Here is a 22,736-nt window from a genome sequence, read left to right on the forward strand (position 1 = left end):
ATCTCTTGTCTTGGCCCCTTCTCATTGATGCTTTTCTCAGACAAGCTCTTTTGTGAAGGCAAGATAAGATGGCTGCCAACGGCTCTGGCCTTATAACCTCCAAGTCTGTTGGAAAATTAGCCTCTATTTATCAACCGTTGGAATGAAATTCTGTGATCTGACTCCCCCTTGGTCCACCTGGGGTCCCAAGTGTCTGCCTCTTCTGTACCAGGCAGGCTTCATTTGTAGAATATAGAAGCTACTCTAGAATATAGAAGCTGCTCTACTCTAATCTAGGGATTCAAATCTAGTACTGAATGCTTGCAAAATTGTTAGATGGGTTGAAGGAGATTTATTTATTTATTTATTGGTAGCACTAGGGTTTAATTAAGCTCCACTTTAGTATGGGCTCTAGGGGTTACCCACGGCACTCTTAATGTATAAAGCCTGGATGTTCTGCCAGTTCTTCGTGAGCAGTAATACCAGGAAACTGGCAGCCAAGTGGATGTTGTACACAAACTTATTATTGGTCATCTTCTCATGGCCATCAGACGCTGGCAGATACAGCACCTTCTTCACCTGGAATTTGATTACAGACTTCACTTCATCCACTCTGGTTGCCAAGTTCTCATTGTGGGTCAGCAATGAGGGGAACTTGCCAGTGTATTCAGGCCTGGACCCAGGATTTATGGGATCTGCTTTATCAGAGATTCTGAAGCCAAAGAGGCATCATACTTCTTGGCCAACTTCTTGACTAATTGCTTATTCTTATTGAGTTTCTTCAGTGTCTCAATGTGGGGAACAGCCACAGTGTTGGCCTCATTATAGTTCTGCTGGTCCCCCAAAGCACCAATGGAGAACTTGGGACAGGGAGTGGACTTAAGCCTGATGGTGTCTGAGAAGGGTTTGTCCTTCTGATGGTCATAGTTTTTCAAGCTGACTCGTCTTCAAGCTCCACTGTCTAAAGGAGGAAGTTTTAGATTGAAGCTTTAGAAATGACTCCCAGAATACAGTGGAATGAACTTGCTAGGGAGAGCTATGACTCTTGAAACACTCAGGAAGGAAGCGGAATCAGGAGGCCACCATGAGAACAGTTGAATTCAAGATCACATGTCATATTTGTGATTTGGGGATCAGGAGGCCAGGAAGCTGGTGACATTGCCTCCAAACTGCTTCTGAAATCCAAGACACAATGGACCAGAGGTCAAACCACTGTACATGGGAAGCGTCTATGAGCATGTGTGCCTACAGAAAATGTGAATGTCATAGGAAAACTATCTCTTCTGCACTCCTGCCTTCCAAATCTAGTTTGAATGAAAAATTTTGGAAAATAATTTGCATTCATATAATTGCCTGTACAAAAGTCTAGAAAGGTGGTTTTTTTTTTTTTTTAAACCACTGCAATATGGACAGCACAGTGGGGGGCAGTTGGAAAGGATTCTGATCGCAAGTCCACCACAGGAGATGGCTGGGAGGGTGCAAGGCTCTCCTAGGCAAGGAGCCATACCCCCAGCTCTGGGACTGTCCAGGGTCAAGTACACCTGTAGCCCAGGGAGTAATCAGGATCAAGTTTGTTGTCCCGAGGAAATTTAGGCTACAGGTTATAATTTAGGTTATAATATGCTGTTACTAGGAGAGGTTAAAGATGCTTGGTGACAAAACCCAAAGATGTCCCCTACAAGTATATGCTTTATCATTACAAGTACCTTCACCTACACTGCTCCATTTGATTCTCACAAAAGCCCCATAACAGGAGGAAGGTGGCTGGGGGTTGGGGGTTAGGGGTCCATCTTACAAAGACTCAGAGGTTAAGAGCCTGCCTAAGCTAATCCCTTACAGCTGGTGAGAGGCAGTGTTTACATTCAGACCCAGTCTCCCGACTCTTTGGATCCCATTCCCTTGGGCTAGAGCAGAATGTGGAAGAAAATCCTTTCTGAAACAATGGTTCCAACTCCCCAGAGTCTCGCGTCAGGGCCCTTGAGGGAAAGCATTCCTCTGCTTTCAAGCAGCTATGGCCCGACTGGAGCACAGGGTCCTGGAAGACTCTGGTACAGGAGAAGAGGCGGGAAACTTGCACAAGTGCTTGTATGCCTGGCACCTCCCTTCATTTGGTCTTTATCTGAAGAATGAAACAGGGAGTTTCATGTTTGCTTGTTTAATGCTGGGTGTTTCAAGATGCCACAGTATCATTTAAAATACCTGAATCTAAGACATAGATGGGTGCACATTTCTCCCAAACAGCAATATTTTTAGCATTAGCCATTCCCACGTAAATGCAAAACCTTTTTTGATAATAGATCAAAGCAAATCCCTCCTCCTAGCCTTCCCTGTGGACTGCAAAATGACTGGGTTTGCATAAACCAGATTAGAGCCATGCAGAGCTGCTACCAGCGTTACAAATGCCTCCTGGTGTCAGCACCCAGGAAAATCCCTGCTGTCCTACCAGCAAGAGCTTCCTCTCCAGGAGTCCCAGAGACTTAGGCCACTGCTGCAACAGAGATCTCCAAACTGGACTGCACTGCCTCCTAGAGGCACCGCATTTCAAAGAAGGGGATTTGCCTTGAGGCCAATGGGTTAATAAGAATCTAGGGGCAAGAAGAGCAAACACCAAGGCCTACCCCCTAGTAGTTCTACCTCGAGGTCAGACTCTGCGGCGCCTGTGCAGCTGCTGCCCGCAGACAGCTCCACCCCACTGGGCAATGCAGCCCAAACTGTTTGTGATCAAGGAGGTTCTTCCTTTTCACATGTGTGGTTGGGTCATCACACTCCTAGAATCCTCACCATCTGTCTTAGCTCAGGCTTCTGTAACAAATTTCCATAGACTGGGTGGTTGAAATAACAAATACTTAACTTCTCACAGTTCTGGAAGCTGGAAGTCCAAGATCATGATGCTGGTAGTTTCTGTACTGGTGAGAGCCCTCTTCCTGGCTTGCAGATGGCCTTCTTCTCACGTCCTCACATGGTGGAGAGCAGAGAGGGAGAGCAAGCTCTTGTGTCTTTTTTTTAAAATAAAAACATTAATCCCATTCACAAGGGCTCTACCCTCACCTCTTAAAGGCCCAACTTCCTAATACCATCACACTGGCATTTGGGATTTCAACCTATGAATTTGAGGGGAACACTGATGTTCAGTCCATAGCATCTTCTTGTTATAGAGAAGGCTATGGGTAGCAGCTGGTACTCCTGGAGTCCTGGCCCAAAGTGGACAAGTTGGGTCAGTCTTCCCATCATTCACACCAGGTCTTGTTGAAACCTTTATGACACTTTATACAGTGAGCTGGTTAGTTTGATATTCCTCTCATTGTTTTGTTTTTAACAAAGTTAAGAAAACACTTCTGTGATGGACTGAAAAATTATGTCCTCTTCCAAAATACATATGTTAAGGTCCCAAGCCCCAGTACCATAAATGTGACTATATTTGGAGATTAGGTCTCGAAAGAGGTAATGAAGTTAAAATGAGGACATTAGGATGGGTCATAATCCTGTATGACTGCTGTCCTTAAAAGATTAGGACACAGACATTACAGAGGGAAGACCAGGAGAGGACAGAGGGAGAAGACTGCTACCTGTGAGTCAAGGAGAGAGGCCTTCCAAGAAAACAGTCTTTCCTACACCTTGATCCTGAACTTCTAGTCTCCAGGACCATGAGACAATCCATTTCTGTTGTTTAAGCCACCTAGTCTGTGGTACTTTGTTAGAGCAGCCCTAGCAGACTAATGTACCTTCCTTCCAGACCAACAGCTAGTTTGGGCTTCTGCCTCTTCTCTGGCCCCTTTTCTTGACAGCCCTGCTGATTATCTGTCCTCTGGATGCAGCGATGGCAATGAGGCCATCACCAGGAGGTGTGTGCTTGGAGTCCTTTCCCAAGTAGGCCGTGGAATCATCCACTCATGCTCTCTTTCTCCGGACTCTGTCGAGGGCAGAGGAAACAACAAAGGTTTGCCAGACGCTTCTGGCCAGGGAACATTTCATGGAGGGGAACTTCCAGGGGGAAAGGGCCCACATGTATTTAATGTACTTTCTTGGTCCCCACATTTGTCATTCTAGGCAATAGATGCACCAAATATTTACACCTCCATTTCCTCTCAGCATTGGTGGTGTAATCCAGTGGGACCGTGCCTTTCTAAATCTATTTCCAACTACATTGGCACAACACACAGACATATGGATTGCCCGGATTGGCTTATGTTCTCTAGACAGGTTTAGTGCCTTGTCTCATGCAGGCATGATGGGCTCATATATGAGAACTGATCAGACGCTATCAAGGATGGCAGTTGACACACTGTCTTGCTTTCAGCCCTTTACAGTACAGCTTGTGTTCTGCTACAATATGTTTAATAAGTACCATGAACTCATAGTTAGGAGAATAAGGATTAACCACATCACTAACGGTACACAGGGCAGTTTGCTTCTCCCCCACCAAAGTCTCATAGGACCTAGTGTTTTAGCCATCCCTGTCATTCCATCTGCGCTCAAAACAATTATATTTCTATCTCCCATCTCCTTAGCAATTGCCCCTTTGTGGACAGGCTCTTGCTGGGACTATTAGCAACCTCCTCACTGTACCCACCAGAACAAGTCCTGACACGCATAGGGGCTAAATTAATATTTCCGATAGGAATAAATTATTCTTATGATTTAGAGTAATTTTCACTTATAGTCACTTTAATTTCAAAGTAGTTCTCCTTTTTCATCCTCTCTGTACCCACTGTAATAGTTAAGGAATCAGAGACATGTACCTGATGTAATTAGCAAAGCCTTGGGCCACGGTGCACAGAAAATATTAGAACTCCAACTCCTCTGTATTTTTAATTTTATAATTGAGGGTACATTTCACCTACACTATTAATATGGTAGAGTGTATAATGTAGGACATGTATTCACAAACACACATTGCGGGTGTCTGCTAAAGGAGTTGGCATTTTCAGGAATGTTTGGACACTGAGCCAAGACTGAGAACCAGCCACTCCTGCCTCTCTGAACCTCATTTCCTTCCTTGTGAAATGGGACGTGGGTCAGGGCCTGGACTTGTGACCAGGCCACCCTCCCGGATCTGCCAATCACTCTGCACAGACTTTTCTAGGGGCAGATTGCCCCGGGGTAAGAGAAGTTCCTTCCTCTTTGGACATTTTGGACTGCAGCACGATGATGCATATGAGAGGTTAGTCCTGCTCCTGGCCCACAGAAACCATGCGTGCTGTCTGCCTGAGGGAGAATTATTTCTGAGAGAACCTCCAGAGTCTGCCGTATAGTCACCACCAAATGAATGTTGGTTGAATGAACATGTGAGATGCTCTGAAGACCAAGTCCCTGCCCTGGTGCTCGAAGGGTGCGTGTCCTCCGTACCCTGCTGCCTGGCAGTGGGATCAGGGGTGAGCAGGGTCGTGAAGTCTCTAATTGGTGCATTTCTTCTGCTGCCTTTAGGGTCTAGGAAGGGCATGGGAGATTGAGTCTTTGACTTCATGAAAAGATGCAGAGAGAATTCTCCATTCTTCTTTTGCCTGATGAGTTGCTGATTTAGGGCATCCCTCTGGGATGTCTAAGGGTGGCAGCGTTCTGCCTTAAGCCTGGCTGGCAGCAGGACCCCAGTTCCCCCCATCCCAGCTCCCAGTCCTGGTAGACAGAACCAGGGGATGAGGGTACTCCTGGGCTCTGGGGTCTGAGGAAACAGGGCCTGCTGTTTGGTGCTCAGAGGCCCCTCAGGGCAGTGCTTATTAGATGCCCCCATTCCAGCTGGAGCTTGCTGGAAGGAGAGCCCTGTTCTGAGAGCTTCAGCAACTACAGAAACCTGGCTTGTAGTGACATCCAGAGGTCATGGAGAGAGGCAGCTGATTGGCAAGGGAAAGCATGAGGGTAGCAATAGATAAATCTTAATTTGGGTGCATCTACAGTTGCATTTTCAGCTTGATATCAACAAGAGCCTGAAGGCACAAACTTCTCCATGGGTACGTTCTCAGAGTGCAGAGAAATCCGGCTCGTGCTGCCAAAGAGAGGAGCCCCAAGGAGAAAGAGATCTGGAACTACATAGCAGAGACAAACAGACACACAGACATACACACAGAACCAGAAAGTCTAGAGAGCTTCCTGCAGCTTTCAGATGCCAAATTGCATCAGAAATCACTTGGGCTGGGCAGCTTGTTACAGAGCCAGGTTTTGAAGCCCTGCGTCAAGGATTATTGAGGAGATTGGCAAATGACCTCCTCCGATGATGCTAATGGGTTGATCTGTGAACCACAATTTGGGAAAAGCTGTTTTAATACCCAGAATCACAGTGATGAGAGTTGCAAAGCCTGAGAACTAAATAATTTTGGAGCCTGGATCACTTTAGGGGGCAGTAGGTTTGTCTCCACCCCATTGTTCTAGAACAATAGGTGGGGAGTATGGTTAAGGAAACAGGGTGCCAGGAATGAATGAAAGTGGGGATCCCAGATTAACAAGAGAGGCAGATGATGTAAAGACTGGCCTTCCTGATCCTTCCCAGTGTACTGCCTTTCTCCCCCCTCCTCTGGACCCTGGACCAAAGCTGGGGGCAGCAGGGCAAGGACCAATCTGACTCCTGATAGAGACCAGGCTGGCCAGCCTCAGTGGTTCCCATGGTGGTGCTTCCTGCTGCCTCTCCTGGACCTGACAGTACCCTCCAGCACCCCACACCTTCTCACCTTTTCCCCCACCCCAGTCTACATGGGCCTGCCGTACCCACCATCTTCTTCCTCAGGAGAGACCTCGGTGAGAGTGTTTGGCCTTGCTTTCCTCTTGAGGACAAAGGCAGGTGGCCATCACTGGCTCCTTCTGTACTAACTGCCTTAGGAGATGGTAGTAAATCATTCTCAAACTCTGCTTTGTAAAGCCCCACCTTGGTGGGCAAGATTCTAAAACTCGCTCCTCCCCTTCGGATCCCAGCTGGGCAGCTGCAGGTACCTCCTTGGTTCCTGCTGGCCAGTAATGCTTCCTTTGAGGACAGGCTTCTTGTGGTTTAAAGAAAAAAAATTTTTTTAGCCACAAATCTAGTGTACCTGACTCGTTTTTCAGATAAGAAGGCCCAGGAAGTAAACGCTCACCTTCCTGGTTTTCAGTTTCGATTTGGGCATTGGGTATTTTCTTAAATAGGATCATATTTTTTTAAAATCCAAATTCCAAAGTGGAACTAAAAGAATAACAGTGAAACAAATGTTTTCGGAGAGCTGAATTCAGGTCAGTGACATACGTGATGACCAGCAAACAAAACAGGCAAGCGGCCGGAAACGCAGAAGGCACGTGTCTAAGCTGCTTCTCTTCGCTGTCCTTACTCAAGTGTACGCAGCTGGGAACACCAGGCTGGAAGCCAGTTTGCAAAGCGACCCAGGAGGCCCCGATTTCTCGTACTAAACATTTGCAGATCCAGAGTCTACGTATAGCCTCTAAACACCACTCTGCCAGGTGTCCCCTGGCCACTCACCAGTCCCTCCGGTGTTGGACTGTGCGAGGCAGGACAGAGAAGAGAGAGAAACAGGAGGACACACAGATGGGCTTTGCTTCCGGCGCCAACCTCCTCAGCCCGTTGCTTGCTGGGCTGGCTAGCCCCTTGTCTCAGTCCGCTCAGGCGGCCGTAACAAAGCACCACAAGCTGGGGGCCTTAACTAACACAGATTAATTTTTTCCCGGTTCTGGAGGCTCCAAGTCCATGATCAAGGTGCTGTCTGGTTTGGTTTCACCTGAGGCCTCTCTTCTGGGCTTACAGATGGCCACAGTCTCACTGTGTCCTTACACGGCCTTTGGCCTGCGCGTGTGCTCCAGCCCTTCTCTTCCTATGGACACCAGTATTGGATTAGGGCCCCACCCTTATGACCTCATGAAAGGTGCTATGCACCCATCACACTGAGCACTAGAGCTTCAATATATGAATTCTGGGGGAAGTGATCAGTCCTAACCATTCCTAAAGCAGAATGCTCCTAAAGCAAGAATGCTTTGGGCAGAGGCTTACCCTCTCTCACATCTTGTCATGTGTCACCTGAATCAGACAGGGACACTCTCAGTAGTTCTTCCAACAGTCGGCTGGAAGTTGGAAGCACATGCCCCACAGAGAGCTGTTTCTTTCTACCTTGCTCTTGGAGATCTAAAATCATCAAAATTCAGCGTGGTGCTAGGATATGTGCCTTTGTCTAAGGTGACCCACGTGAGACCTCCTTGCCCTTTGGAGATTCAGATTAAATGTGGCTCAATCTCTACTTGTACGGCCTCCCTACAATTTCCTTGCCTCATTTTCTTCAGCTTCTCTCTGACTCCTCACTAAGTTCCTCGGGCTTCTTGGCATCAGACTGAATGCAGGAGTCTGTCCCTTTATAGTTCCCACACACATACCGACTTATGCAGCATTTTCCATGGTCACTTACCTCCCTGATTCCAGGCAGGGACAGAGTAAGATTATACCAGTAGGGAACAACCTTCTGTAGTAATCCTCCACTGGCTCCTCTCAGTGCCCCACCTTTCCCAAAGTTCAGGCTCCTCTGCCCTATTTGGCCCCTGAGAAGTGGGGCTCAGTTCTGGTACTGAGGGGATGCTATGATGTACGGCTCAGATCCTTCCTTTTAAGCCCGAATCACACAGTCCCCCATCCACATGGGGCACTGCTTCCTAAAATGAGCTTTGAGCTGAGCTTCTCATTGGAAACAGCTCTTGACTAAAGGGGGCTGCCTTACCTAGCAAGGCATTCTAGGCCTGATGATATCCCAGTGGGGTAGGGTACAAAGGCACAGCCCCATGACTCCATTTGGGACAATTCTGAACAGCTCAAGTTCCCTATGGAATTGGCTGTTGCCTTTGCTGCAACTTTTCCCTCTCTGTCAGCAGCCCTCAGTCCTCACAGGTGTTACACCTGAGCGGACTCCCAGATAAACTTCCTGTACTCACACCTCCATCTCAGAGGATGTCTCTGGAAAACCTGACTCAAGATGCCAGGTCTGGCTGCCACAGGGGGCAGCCCCACAGTGATGATCTGCACCTTTCTAATCTCCACAAAGACCTGATAAATCGAATTCTCTACATTTTTTTTTTTAAATCACCATTCTCTCCTTATTGACAGAGAAACCAAAGCCCAGAAAGGAGGAGACACGTGAGCCCAACCTCACCCTTTGTGTTAGTGGCAGAGCCACCCAGAAAGGTACAGCCTGAATTATGTGTCAGTCTTGTTTGGTTGGTTAGCTGGTTGCCATATGGCACTGTGAGTGCCTGGATGGTCAAATTAAGCCATATGGTCCTGGCTATGGGAGATGAAAAGTCTCTCCCTTGCCCTAATCCCATCCCTCTGTGCTTCCTTGTAGGTCTGCTCCATTGACACTCCTTTTTTCTCTCTAATGTCCCTAGGCTCTCTCGCTTGGAAAGCCCAGATCTCCCCATCTGGTTTGGTTTGGGTTATTTTGATTGCCAGGAGCTGAAACCCATTCTGGATGGCTTGGATGGTCTCAGGAAATCCAATAAAATGGAAGTGTCTGAGCTTGGGAAGAGTTGACTCCCAGAGGCTGCAGGAAGTGTCTTTCAATTTCCCTATCAAGGGGGCAGTAATGCATGGTGGCTACAAGGAGAGAGTCAGCAGTCAGCCTACTTAGCTTTATATCGTGGCTTTCCTGTAAGTCATTTGAGGCACCACCTCCTGTGTCTTGGGTTCCGCGTCTATACAATGAGGATAATCATAGCACCCATCTCCTGGGATTGTTATGAGAAATAAATGAGGTAGTATCAAAATAAGGGACTTAGGATAGTGCTTGGCATATATGAAGCACCATCATTTACTTACTGTTATCTCTTACTCATGGCTTCTCCTCTTTTCTCTCTGTGTCTGTTGTTCTTTTATTCTTTCTTTTCCAACCACTTCCTATGGGTCCTATGACTTAGGTATGTACACTACCTGATAATAGCTGCTGTATTCTCCTCTACTTGATTTTCAGTTCAAGGAGCCATTCCAAGAAGCATCTTTCATCTGTACCTCTTAGTTTGGGGCTCCTCTGAGAAGGAATGTGACTGTCCCCAGTCATCTTTTGAGGCTGTTTATTCAAATGATATGTCATTGGCAACTTAGATTGGCTCTGCTCTAATCAGGTACCCACCTTGGTCTAATCATCTGAGACTAGGAGCATGGGGCTAACCATTTCCCTCTCCCTCAGCAGGCCCATCGGGCAGGTGCAGGTTCTATGGGAAGGGAGTCAGGGAAGGGTGGAACCCCCCAAATATGCTTGCTGCATTTACTCTGTGAAACTCCTGCAATCTTTGACTTCCCCAATGATGCGGTTTTTCTCACAACACATGTGGAAAGAGTAATCCTTCATGGTGGCTTTACTTCCTCTCCACCTCCTTAACCCCTTGCCTCTGACAGTCCCCTCACCCGCTCACCCCAAAGTAATTCTCTGAAGACTCTGCTCAACTCTTTTTCTCCTTGCTGGGTCTGCATCCCTGAGCCTCCTGATCATCTCTCCTTTGTGAAATCCTCCCCTCTTATTTTTCATGCTGTTAACCAGCCTTATGGTCCTTCTGCTTCACTCTTCAGCTTAGCCACTTCTGCTACTGTAACAGATACTTGGGCATCCAATCTTCTGTCTTGGATTGTAACCTTCTAGAAGGCAGACACAGTGTCTGGTACAACTCCATATTCCATAGAGGCTTCTACACAGTAAGCATGTAGCTTACATTGTGAGTGTCTTAGTCAGCTTTTGCGAGGATATGCTGTAGGAACAACCCCCAAATCCCAGTGGCTTAAATCAACAAAGGTTTGTCTCTTGCTCATGTTTCATGACTCGTGCAGGTCAGCTCCAGCTTGGCCGAGCTCTGTGTGCCACCATTCTTCATGTCTCAATCATTTGAGAGGGATTGAGAGTAAAGGAATATTCCTCATCTAGAATATACATTTGTGGATACAGAAAACTGCAAGAAACATGACAGAAACACACAATGACTCTTGAGAATTCTTGGAACAGGCTCTGTCACTTCTACTTACAATCCATAGTCCATAGTCAAGTCTGATTGTCAGTAGGGTGGAGAAGTAGGAAGACACCACAAGCATGTAACAATGAAGTCCTTTTGTAGAAGGTGGGTTGTGAATAATTGGAGAAATGATACAGCATTCTATAAAGTGATGTAACAGGGCTGTTTAAGGGAACCTTGACAAGGAGAGACTTAAAGGTATTTCAAGGGAAATGTCATAGTATCCACATTTCTACACAATGAGGGATCCATTTTAAGATATGACTTAGTTAGAATATAAACAATTCCTGGGGTGCCCGGGTGGCTCAGTTATTGAATGTCTGCTTTTGGCTCAAGTTGTGATCCCAGGATCCTGGGATGGAGACCCACATCAGGTTCCCTGCTCAGCGGGAGGCCTGCTTCTCTCTTTTCCACTCCCCCTGCTTGTGTTCCCTCTCTCACTGTCTCTGTCAAATAAATAAATAAAATCTTAAAAAAAAAAAAGAATATAACCAATTCCTTCCATGAGAATGGGCATAAAACTTTGCTCCTTCTGGTGCTGTGAATGTTTATCTATTTCCATAGGGAAAACACAATAACCATCAGAGAATGCGAGTGTTAGTGACAGGAAGCTACAGAACTCACAATACCAGGGCCAGACTTTTCAGAGCTTGATGGAATAAATGGAAGCATTTTGGAGGAAACCATTGACACTTAGTGTTCACTGACTCTGTTTTATGACAAGGCTGAGATTTACCACCAAGAATCTATGGCAAGAGGCAGCAGATGACTGTGGACAACAACAACACAGGAAACACAAAACTGGCCTAGATCACACCTGAACTATGCCTTCAGTTAGGCAGATTGAGAGTTTTTACCACTTTCCTAAGGAAAGGGAACCTGAGACAATCCTTGAAGTTCTTCGGTGTTAAGCATAAGTAATAAAATTTATTTGGTTCTCACCACAGAGTGTTGGGTTAGTCTTAATGAGTACTTGGAATTGTTTTCATGGACTTATTGCAGAATTTTTAGGTATCTGGCCCAAGTGAGACCTACCTTCCTAGTAGATTCCTCATAACCAGAGTGGACAAAACAAGGAGAACAGACCCTCAATCCAGGATTTCGTTTTACTGAGGTTTGTTCGTATCTGGGTATGACAAGTGCTGTAGGCACTCAGTAAGCATATGCTCAGTGAGGAAATTCATTCTTCCTGGAACAGATTGGGCTTGATGCCAATTACTGGGAAGGATGAAGAGGCCCCTAGTGGCCTGAAACTAGTTAATGAATTCCATCACTCTGTCAAGGACATGAACCACTTGTTATAGGGCACAATTTAAAAACCCAGAGGTAAGTGCCTTCCTTTATTAACATGGGCTAATTCTGAGCAATCCATGATATAAATCTCAGCCTCTAAACTTCTAAAACAATAAATCCAACTACATCAAACTCATTGTGATTTTTTGCAATTTCACTGTAGATTTTCAGAGACCCGGGGGTGGGGGGGGTGTTTAAATATGTCTCTTCTCCTAAAATTTCCTGATTCTTTTGTGGGAAGTGGGGAGGGTTGGAAGGTCACCTGATTTCTTCACTCTTCTTCCACAACTGTCAATACCTCTCCCTTCAAGAAGCTCCCTCCTGCCCAGCAATATGGCTAGGGAGGCTTCCCTTTACTCCAAAAAGGGGTTATCACAGCATCTTTCCCTCAAATTGAACCTCCTCCCTCCCAAAAACCTTCACATAACAGCTATCAAGAGGATATTTTCTCCATATCATTAGGAGCTGTATAGTATATTTTTGTGTGTGAGGTTGAGTACAGTTATAACCCATTTATTAACTTTGAGGTATTTATTTTATGTACCTGAAACTCATCTTCTATAGGTAAAATAGAGACTGAGGAAAGGTTGACACTTTGGCTTAACGAACAATCCTGTCCTGGGATTGCCACTTTCTACCTGAGTACCACGGACAAATGACCTAGGACCTTCAAGTTTTAGATTCTAGAACGATGAAATGCGGACACAAGAGTACCCATCTCACAGAAGTGGAGATGGATTGTCATGTAACTCACATCATGGAGAGTGCTTTGCATTCTTCCTGGCACATGACAAGTGCTCCAAAAACATTAGCAATTATTTTTATCTTAGCAATACTTACAGAGCAAGGAGAATATGTTCCAATCACATAATTTGTTCCAAACTTATGTAGTAGTTTTAAATGTGTCTGCCAATATTTGTCACTCTGTCAAGAAAGGCAGTCGAATTTCCCTTTTCAAGAATATGGGCTGGCTTAAGGGACTTGTTTCTAACCAGTTAAATTAGGCAGAAGCAACGACACGTGACTTTGGAGGCTTGGTTAGAAAAGGCAATATAGGGGCGCCTGGGTGGCTCAGTGGGTTAAGCCTCTGCCTTCAGTTCAGGTCATGATCTCAGGGTCCTGGGATCAAGCCCCGCATGGGGGGGGGTTGTCTCTGCTCAGCAGGGAGCCTGCTTCCCCCACCCCCACTTCCTCTGCCTGCCTCTCTGCCTACTTGTGATCTCTCTCTCTGTCAAATAAATGAATAAAAATCTTAAAAAAAAAAAAAAAAGAAAGAAAAGAAAAGGCAATACAACTTCCACCTGGCTCTTTCTATTGTGTCTTGAGACATTTGCTCTTGGAAGCCAGACACAATGCTGTGAGGAAGCCCAGACCACAGAGAATTCACACATAAATGTTCTGGCCAACAGCCCCAGTGGAGGTTCCAGCTGATGGCCAGGATCAATCAGCCACTGAACATGTGAAGGAGAAGCCTTCATCATGACTCCTCAGGCACTGTTTGACTACAACCCAGATATCAATTGATAGCCATCTAGCTGAGGTCAGGGTAGGCACGCACAGGTGATGTGTACATAGTGGTAGTGAGTCTTGACAGGTGATGCCATTTATGTCCTTTATGTCTTCTCTCCCAGCTTGAAAACTGTATGAGTTTCATAGATGTAGAACAACACACGAGTTACGTGTCATCCTCTAAGTGGCATCGTTTTTAGGCATGTTGACAAGTACACCACCATTTTTTTCCTGGGAATGACAGAATGCAGTGCTGGAATACTCCACCCTCAACTTACCTTTCATCCTTGCCACAATTATCAGGCTGTCATGTCATTTCTTTGAACTCATGGGGATGTGTTAATCTTGGCCATGGAAATTACAGACACTGAGGATGGGGAGGTAAGGGCTATGGTGCCCATCAAAGCTCATCCTATGTAGCTTGCTATTCTGGTCCTGGAGAAAGCATTATCTTCGTGCCTCCGGAGATGTGCCTCATACAATCTTTTGGAGTGAAAAAAGAGAAGGGCAAAATCTAGTCTGAGGGAGCTAATAGCCTACTGTGAGGTATAAGGACAACATGTACACATCGGTTGGATTGTTCCTTGCAACCCCATCTGTTTGATTTAATTCTGTCCAACAAAAAGGACAGTGTGACGTGCAGGGCTGTGTTGGGGGTCAAGTAGTATGGAAAAGTGCTTCAAAATAAAAACTTAAATTAAAAAGTGAAATTAAAATTAAAAAAAGAGAGAGAAAGTACTTTAAGAAATTGTCTCCTCATTATCGGTCCATGGGTGGGTAGATCTTACAAAGATTAACACAGACAGCCCTAGCCTTTGTAAACACGAATTCACTAGAACATTCCAATTACCAGCCCTCTTTCATAGAGTCTTGGAACATTAATCTGAGAAGAACTTTATTATTCTCCTTAAAATTATTAAACCCAGTGAATGGTGTGACTTGCCCAAGGTCACATGGGCAAACAGGAACACAGCTGAGAGCACAGTATAAGCTTTTGATTCTGACCTTATGGCTCTGGGTTCTGACACAGAACCTTAAGTTGCTGACCTTAACCAGGCCATTCCCCATGCCTTAATTCGGAGGGTCAATGATAACTTGACTGAGCATCTCAGAGAGCAGCTGGGTTTATACCTTGAGGTCAGTGGAGAAAACTTGAGCTGTTGGTATTTTTCCAGGAGGATAGGAAAAATTATCTGACCTATCCTGTGGTCAGAGTGACCTCTCTGAACAACATGATATGGTGGCATAGAATACTATGGCCATCTTAACACTCATTACACTTTAATAATTTTTTGGTGTCTGTCTTTGACCCTCGGCATACACTTTATGAGGATAGGAACATGGTAGTCCACTGACTCTGGTATCTTAGAGGAGTGCTAGCATGCTAAATGCATAATAAATAAAAATATTTGTTCATATGTGTACAGATAAATGGTTGTTGCTAATCTGATATAAAATGTTTCAAGTAGCTTTTCAGGTACTGCTAGCCTAGAAGATCTGCCAGTGTCCCACTTCCACCATGAGCTGGCTTCTGCCTACTTTCTGGGCTTATTGTCTCCCTCTCTTCTTCCTGGAAATTAAGTCAAGACTTACTGAGTGCATTACAGCTCCCAGAAAATCATGTTGTTCCCTACCTCTTTCCATCCTTCACCCAACTCCTGGTCTTCCCTTCATTCCCTCTCTCTTGATGTCTTTCACTCCTGCTGGCAATGCCTGAATTTCTACTCTTCCATACGTCACTTAATCTGATTCCCCCAAATTTAAATCTTCCCGTATTCCAAAGCTCTTCATAATTCACATGTTGCAGTGGGTTTTGTCAGTTATGGCAATGATTGTTTACATGCCTTCCTCATTCACTGGCATAGGAGCACTTGAGGGAGGGGGCTTTTTAACTTTATCTCAGAGGTAAGATGTTCTGAAAATATTTGCGGAATGGACGAACAAAAAAAAAATTACATCTCTTGGAAATTTTGGCATTATCTGGGAGTATGGAAATGTATCCACATTTTTTGAAGTCACTGTAGTCCACTTGGTTCATTCTTTAGGCTTATAAAGCCTCTAGGGCTCTGAGTTCAGATGAGAAATCCACCAGGAGCCAATTTCCCTCTGAGCTGGGCTCCTTAAGAGAAAGTTCCACAGGATAGTCAGCTCCAAAACTTGTAGGAAAAGTTTGTCTTTATGCCTTGGAAAGACCTTAACACATGGATCTGAATACTTTATGGCTTCATTTGTACAATGTTTTGTTATTCTCAAAATTCCTGCATAGGTGATAACCCTGTGGGGCAGATGGTGTGATACCAGCTCCCCCCAGGACAGATGAGAAACCTGAGGTCGAAAGACATTAAGGCACTTGCCCAAGGTCACAGAGCAGAGCTGAGACTAGAACCCAATTGAGCTCCTTTCCCACAATGTCATAATCTTATGAATGAGCTGCCTAGAACTACACAGCTTGGCTACTTGTTGAGAAAGCCCCAGAACGTTTCCGAGACTGGGACTGCATGGAGTACACATGCACATGCATAGTGAGAGTGCCTGACCCAGCTCTGTGAGCACGGCTGTGCCCTCTCACCCTGCCAGGAGTGGCGCAGGCAGCGCTGGGCCTCCAGTCAGGCCCTTGCACACTGGGTCAGCAACTCTCCTGAGCAGGTGACAGAATTGGGCAGTGACATTGTCTCACATCCCAAAAGACATATTTATTAGACACTTGGAACTTACAGAAAGATTGAGGTTATTCATATAACCTAATATAAACCTGGATTCCACGTTAGTTATCAGATACCCAGGAAGGCTTTCTTTCCTTTTCCAGTAAAGTAGAATTGAGCATAGAAAGTTAAGTACGAGAAACTGGGTCCCCCTCCAGGAGCTTCTTGTGATGGTTCAGTTCCATCACTGCCTTTTGTTCACTGAAGCAACATATTTTGACCACCCAGTATTTGCCACTTAGGGTAATCTCGGAAGGAGGATGTTCACACCCCAGTCACCATGTAGGAAAATTCACTAGAGGGAGAGAGGGAGAAAGAAAGATTTCTATTTCTGTTCAGTTCATCTCAGTCTTTCTTAATTTCTATTTTGTGTGTTTTTATAATACACATAGATAGTTAATTCAGTAGTACACATAGAACACACAGACACACACACATTTGTATATAGTATGTCCTCAAAGTTTGGAAATCACTGCTTCACAACAAGGAAATCTATTCTTTGAGGAAGGAACCACACCTTTCTGGTATTTAGTTCTCCACTCAGAAAGCTAGGAGCTCCTCGTGATGGCAGTCATCATGGCCTGATCTCTTCCGGCTGACCTGGTTGCCTTGTGAAGCACAGAGCACAATGTACACACTTTCTCTCCTCCCAGGATGCCCCTCCTGCTCTGTGATTGCTTCGGACATTTGGGAAGAGCTGGAAAGCAAAGAGAAAGGGGAGGGAAATTTCTCCCTTGCCATTGGTGGCTCTTGCTCAGACCAACAGCTTACCCAGAGCGAGCCCAGTGCATTTCTCTACTCCAGTTTTTTGCATGCTTTCTTTTCCAGCCCCTGTGAATGTTTGCTTCCCATTCTTTGCCATATAAACCAGAACAGTGAGGGGTGCCTGGGTGGATCAGTGGGTTAAGCCTCTGCCTTCTGCTCAGGTCATGATCTCAGGGTCCTGGGATCGAGCCCCGTATTGGGCTCTCTGCTCAGCCCCTCTCTCTCTCTGCCTGCCTCTCTGCCTACTTGTGATCTCTCTCTCTCTCTCTGTGTCTAATAAATAAATAAAATCTTAAAAAAAAAAACCAGAACAGTGAGACTCAGCTTGACACCGCAGGCTCCTGAAACTCCATGCTTGTTTTGAAATTTGAAGGAGCTTATTGATTCTAGATAATCTGTATTTGATTGGAAAAGAGGGACAGAGCCTGTAAAAGGTCACAGAAGATTTCCTAAGGATATCTTCTCTCATCATGAAAGCTATATAAGATTAACTTGGCAGGGAAAAACTATGTTCTGGGGGGATTCAGTCACAGTCTAGGGACCAAAGCCCCTGGCAACTAGTCCCCCTGGGCCCTTTCCCACATGCATTTTTCTGCAGCAGCCCAGGATGCTGAACAGACTGGAAACCCCAAAGTGGCCCTGCCCCTGGGACCTAAGCATTTAGCTGAATCTACTCCGTGTTTAAAAATTCTACCCCTTCTTTTAACAAGATATAACTAAGAATTCATAGACTGAAAAGTCAAGGTACAATATTTAGACCTAAACTTTCCATTTTAAAATAAATAGTAATTCCTAATAACACTTGAAAACACTACCACTTCAGATGATTTGTTCTTTCCTTTCCGCTTTTGAAAGCACGCCCCATTGTATTATTTCTTTTCATTTTCTTATTAGTTCTCCGAGTACTGCTAACTCTAGGATATTATGAACACCTTCTTCCCACCCTCTATATTCTCAGATCTTTTAGGAAATCCCTGAGCCTTGCTTGGTTCAAAGTCTTACTCCTCTCAAGAGCACCCACGTTTAAATCAGGGAAGAGAAATATGTGGTTAAACGTGAATAGCAGAACCCTCGTAAGTGATTACCCCACAGAAGACTGGATCTACCTTTGAGACAAGTAAGGGCTTGGCCATTCCCCTCTGTGGATGAAGGAAATGAGTGAGGCTCAACCCCTATTATTAGCAGTAACAGTAATGACAATATCACGACTTGCCTAGTATTTACTCGTTGCCTGACACTTTTCTAAGAGCTTCACAGAGATTGGTTTATTTCAGCCTCAAGCACACTGATGATTCTATGATCCCTCAGTTCTCAGATGATGAAACTAAAGCTTCCCAGGAGATAATTTGCCTGAGGTCACACAGCTCCTGAATAACTGGTTTCACATCCCAGGAGTCTGGCCCCAGGATCTTTGTAGTGATTTGTCGTAAATCATGGAGTCAGTGCTAAGAATTGGGACCCCAGATTTCAGTCTCTTAAATTAAACATGTCCTTCTCTGTACTAAGCTCTGCCTTCCCTGATTTGATGGATTTTAAGTCGTTTAAACTCTTCATATCCTGAGCTACTTATATGAGGAGCTGGTCCTGACTTCCCTCTGAGGCTGAGGGTTAGAAGTTCTGTTTCTGCTCTGAATGCCACTGTCAATGCAGTTCAGTTCTCCGGGACATCATTTTCCAGACCAGTTTATTAGAAGAACACTTTGTAGGTCCATGTCTGCATATGGCATTCCGGACAGTCGAATCCATCTAAGAAAAACCATGGGCAGAAGATCCAGAAGCTCCGTGCTGGACTGGAAGAGCCAGAAAAGGCCCCCACGACACAGTTTGCTTTGGACAGAGCTGCCGCGGACAGGTAAATACCACTCTCCTACCTTTAAGGACTTCCTGGAGAGACACGGCAACTCTAGATACAATTCCTCCTTATGTGTGACACTTTTCCCTGGCAGGAATTTCCCTTTTCTGATCTAGATCTTTCCTGGAGCAGCTTAACAACGACCATTTTCTGAGGGCCTGCTCTGAGCCAGGCACTAAGACCTTTGTCTGCATTATCTCGTTCCAGCCTCAACCCCATGAGGGAGTGCTACTATCATCTTTTGTAGATGAAGCTAAGCAGAAGTAGTTTAAATAACTTACCCAAAGTTCAATGAGTTAGTAGCGCAGCCTAGATATGACTGTAGATGATTCCTCTCCAGGAGCCACTTTGCAGAGGTTACAATGGGCTGCCTCTCTATCAAGGGGCCATCTCCTGTGTACAAGACCCCGTGCTCGAGGAACAGCTATTTGCTGGGCCCTGGATCATAGGATTGAATGCCTGCTATTGCACGGCCTCTGTTGTGTGATTTTCTTTTTTTAACTGATAATTAGTTTTAAAAAGCCCTTGTGTTTCATGTTCATCGAATGTAGGAGGTGGTTAATGTGGTTGGGGATACTTTCAAGGATATGTGCATAATAATGGGCTGGAATGGATGATGAAAGATCATTGGGGTCTCCCCTGCTGTGAGACAGAGGTCCCCTTAGCCAGATGGCCTTGTCCCGGCCCCCAACTCCCTGTAGTCCGCTTTCTGGTGCTTTTTCAACACCCAGTGCTTCCTGGCACCCCTGTCATCCCCTGGGCTCCCGGGCAGCTTCCTGTTTCCTGGTGGAGGTGCGGAGGAGGCAGCTGGTGTGCCAAAATTCTATACCTGACCTACACTTACCTGTGCACTTTGGCTAGCAGGCCTGACTCTCTAACACTGTCACACTTTATAACACTTTAATGCTTGGGGATTATAAAGTTCCCCAGCCCCGGAGCATCAAAGGAGAAACATTACCTGTCTGCCAATACAGCACGACTTTGTGGGAAGGGAACAGGGACCTGATGCTGTCGGCAATAACTGTGAGCATGCTGAACAGCACTTATTTAGGATTATTAAAGTGAATTTACACACATAGACTTATATACGTACCTCAGGACTATGATGGAACTTGCTCAACAAATGTAGTATCAAGAATTATGGTGGACCCAGAATGTTTTTTAATTTTTGAGGATGTAGGTGCTTTTTAAAAATGCTGCACTCCAAATGAGATCTATGCTGCTCCGTGTTGTCTCACTCCAAAAGCCCGTTCTTTCCACGGCAGTCAGAACAGTCTTTCTGGAACACAGACCCGCTCCTATCGTACCTCATCCAGAAACCCTGTGGTCGTTCCCCGTCCCCACTGTGCTGCCGAAGCAGGGTCTGGACGAGGCACCCCCAGACAGCCCCTTTCTTCTTGCCCACTGCCTCCCCACCTGCTGCTCCTCGGCTGTTCTTCTCTCGGGCTCCTGCCAGCCTCCGGCCTTACACACGCCATTCTCTCCGCCGCAACACACTCCCGTACCCTTTTCCAGGTCATACACTTCTCCTCTGCCTGAATCTTATTCATCTTTCCTGGGTCCTCACTGAGCCAGGTCAGGGGCCTGCCATGTGCTTCCCAGCCCAGCCCTGATCACCCTTTACGGTACTTACATGTGCCACTGGCCAGCTCCTTGGACTGCTCTGTCCGTGCAGAAAATGGGGTCTGTCTTATGCACCACTGTATCCCTACAGCTGCGCACTGGGTGTGGCATAGAGAGGAATTCAAGAACATTTATTATATGAATGAATAGATAATGATATCTCCCAGATCTACCGAACTGCTTCCACCAGAACTTACAGGAGGATCATGCAAAAACTGCTACCTGAACCAGCTATTGTCGAGACCTATTGAAATATATACATAGCATGGTACTCTGCAGCCAAAGTCCTCATTTTGACCCAAGGCAGGCAACTGTACTATTGTTGAGAAAACTTTCATCATGGAAGCCCCTTATACACATCTGAAGGGGACCATTAGTCTTCTTGTAAACCAAACAAGAATATTTAGATTACTTTCCTAAGCTCTACATGGGATTTCTCAAAACATGACTGTCTTGGGTCTCATGATCAAAAGTGTCAAATGTGCTCAGAATGAAACTGAAGCTAACAGATTCTCTTCCTTAATGATGGGCTAAGAAGTGCTACTTTGGATTGGAATTTGTTTTGGATTTTGATCTAGGAATCCGTTTCCGGTTGATTACAGCATGCAAAACATGCCAGTATTTCACACAGGCTTATGTTTCCTAACTGATTCCATTAAGGCAGTGGTTTTCAAGTCTCACTTTGTCCCCTCCCCCGTCCTAACCCCTGTCCCTCTCCCCTCGCCCCGCCCAGGAGACATTAGGCAATGTCTAGCATCATTTTTGATTGTCACAATTTGGAAAGGATGCTACTAGCATGTGATGGGTAGAGACAAGGGAGGCTGTCAAAGGCCCTAGAATGCACAGGACAACCCCCACAACAGGGAATGATCTCACCTAAAATGTCAATAGTGCTAGGTTGAGAAGCCCTGCATTGGAGATCACTCTGTAGACACCTTCGTGCACAAGAACTAGGCCCTGTTGATCTGTGTAGTGCTTTCCAAGATGTGTGGAAACAAAGCAGAAAAAAAAAAAAAAACAAATTAAAAAGTGGTGAAAAGGGGGCGACTGGGTGGCTTAGTCATTAGGCATCTGCCCTGGGCTTAGGTCATGACCCCAGGGTCCTGGGATTGACCCCCACATCGGTCTCCTTGCTCTGAGGGAAGCCTGCTTTTCCCTCTCCCACTTCCCCTGCTTGTGTTCCCCTCTCTCACTGTGTCTCTCTCTGTCAAATAAATAAATAAAATATTATAAAAATAAAATAAAAACAAAAAGAAGTATGAAGGCTGTGTTTTTTTCCCCAGCCTATGATTTAGAAATTAAGATGCACAGCCTTTTTCTAAAGTAGAATAATTCCATTTGGGGAGGTTTACTGGATAGACCCCAGTCCTGAACCAAAGAATCTCCTACAGAAATCTAGTAAGTGGCATTTAGTATGGAATTGAACAGACCCTTGAGTGTGAAAAGTTTTGGGTGAATTCAAAACCATATTTGTTTTTCATATTGAACACGTTCAGGTCATTTTTTTGTTTCCTAAGAAGATAACCATTTGGACAAAAATATCCACTTGAAAGGCAGGTGAAATGTAAGCTGCTACTCTTCTACACAGACAATCCAGTGTATTTATACTTAATCCATAAAGGCATGATGTTACAAAACACATTTGTATATTGTGAAGCCATCTGGCATCAAATTTTCCAATTTATAGACAACTTTGTATTTACATAACAAATTATTAAATCAACCATTTTTCCGGTTTATAAAAGGTCGCTGAGGTACACACACAGTGTGTATAAAAGCAGATAAGGCTGATAATACATATTTACAGTAGATACAAATTAATCTTTCATATTTGAAGATAATGCTTTTTATATATTTTTCTGTATCAGACTCCCCACTGTTAGCAGGATTTCCCATGCTTGAGTTGTTTATTGCTTTTTGGCTCACTGATTTATTATTCACTTCTGGGTTGTTTACACGTATGAATTACTAATGTTCTTATCTCTTTGGCTAATGCAAATAGAGTGAATGAAAGAAAAAGATGAATTAATTCAACATTACAGTTCTGGCTGGTTGATATTATT

At 45.1% G+C, this 22,736-nt stretch overlaps 1 long non-coding RNA gene and 1 pseudogene across 1 annotated transcript; both read right to left on the reverse strand.

Moving 5' to 3' along the window:
* Positions 1-390: 390 nt before the first annotated feature.
* On the reverse strand, positions 391-2,242 carry LOC122903529 (annotated as a pseudogene).
* Positions 2,243-17,000: 14,758 nt separating this feature from the next.
* Positions 17,001-20,895, reverse strand: LOC122901862. The gene is made up of 3 exons (XR_006383694.1): positions 20,684-20,895; positions 20,144-20,329; positions 17,001-17,130 (listed from the first exon to the last, which is right to left on the reverse strand). It is a non-coding gene; the product is annotated as an uncharacterized LOC122901862 (long non-coding RNA).
* Between the last annotated feature and the right edge of the window lie 1,841 nt (positions 20,896-22,736).

This window comes from Neovison vison, chromosome 3 (assembly GCF_020171115.1).
Source record: "Neovison vison isolate M4711 chromosome 3, ASM_NN_V1, whole genome shotgun sequence".
Taxonomy (NCBI): domain Eukaryota; kingdom Metazoa; phylum Chordata; class Mammalia; order Carnivora; family Mustelidae; genus Neogale; species Neogale vison.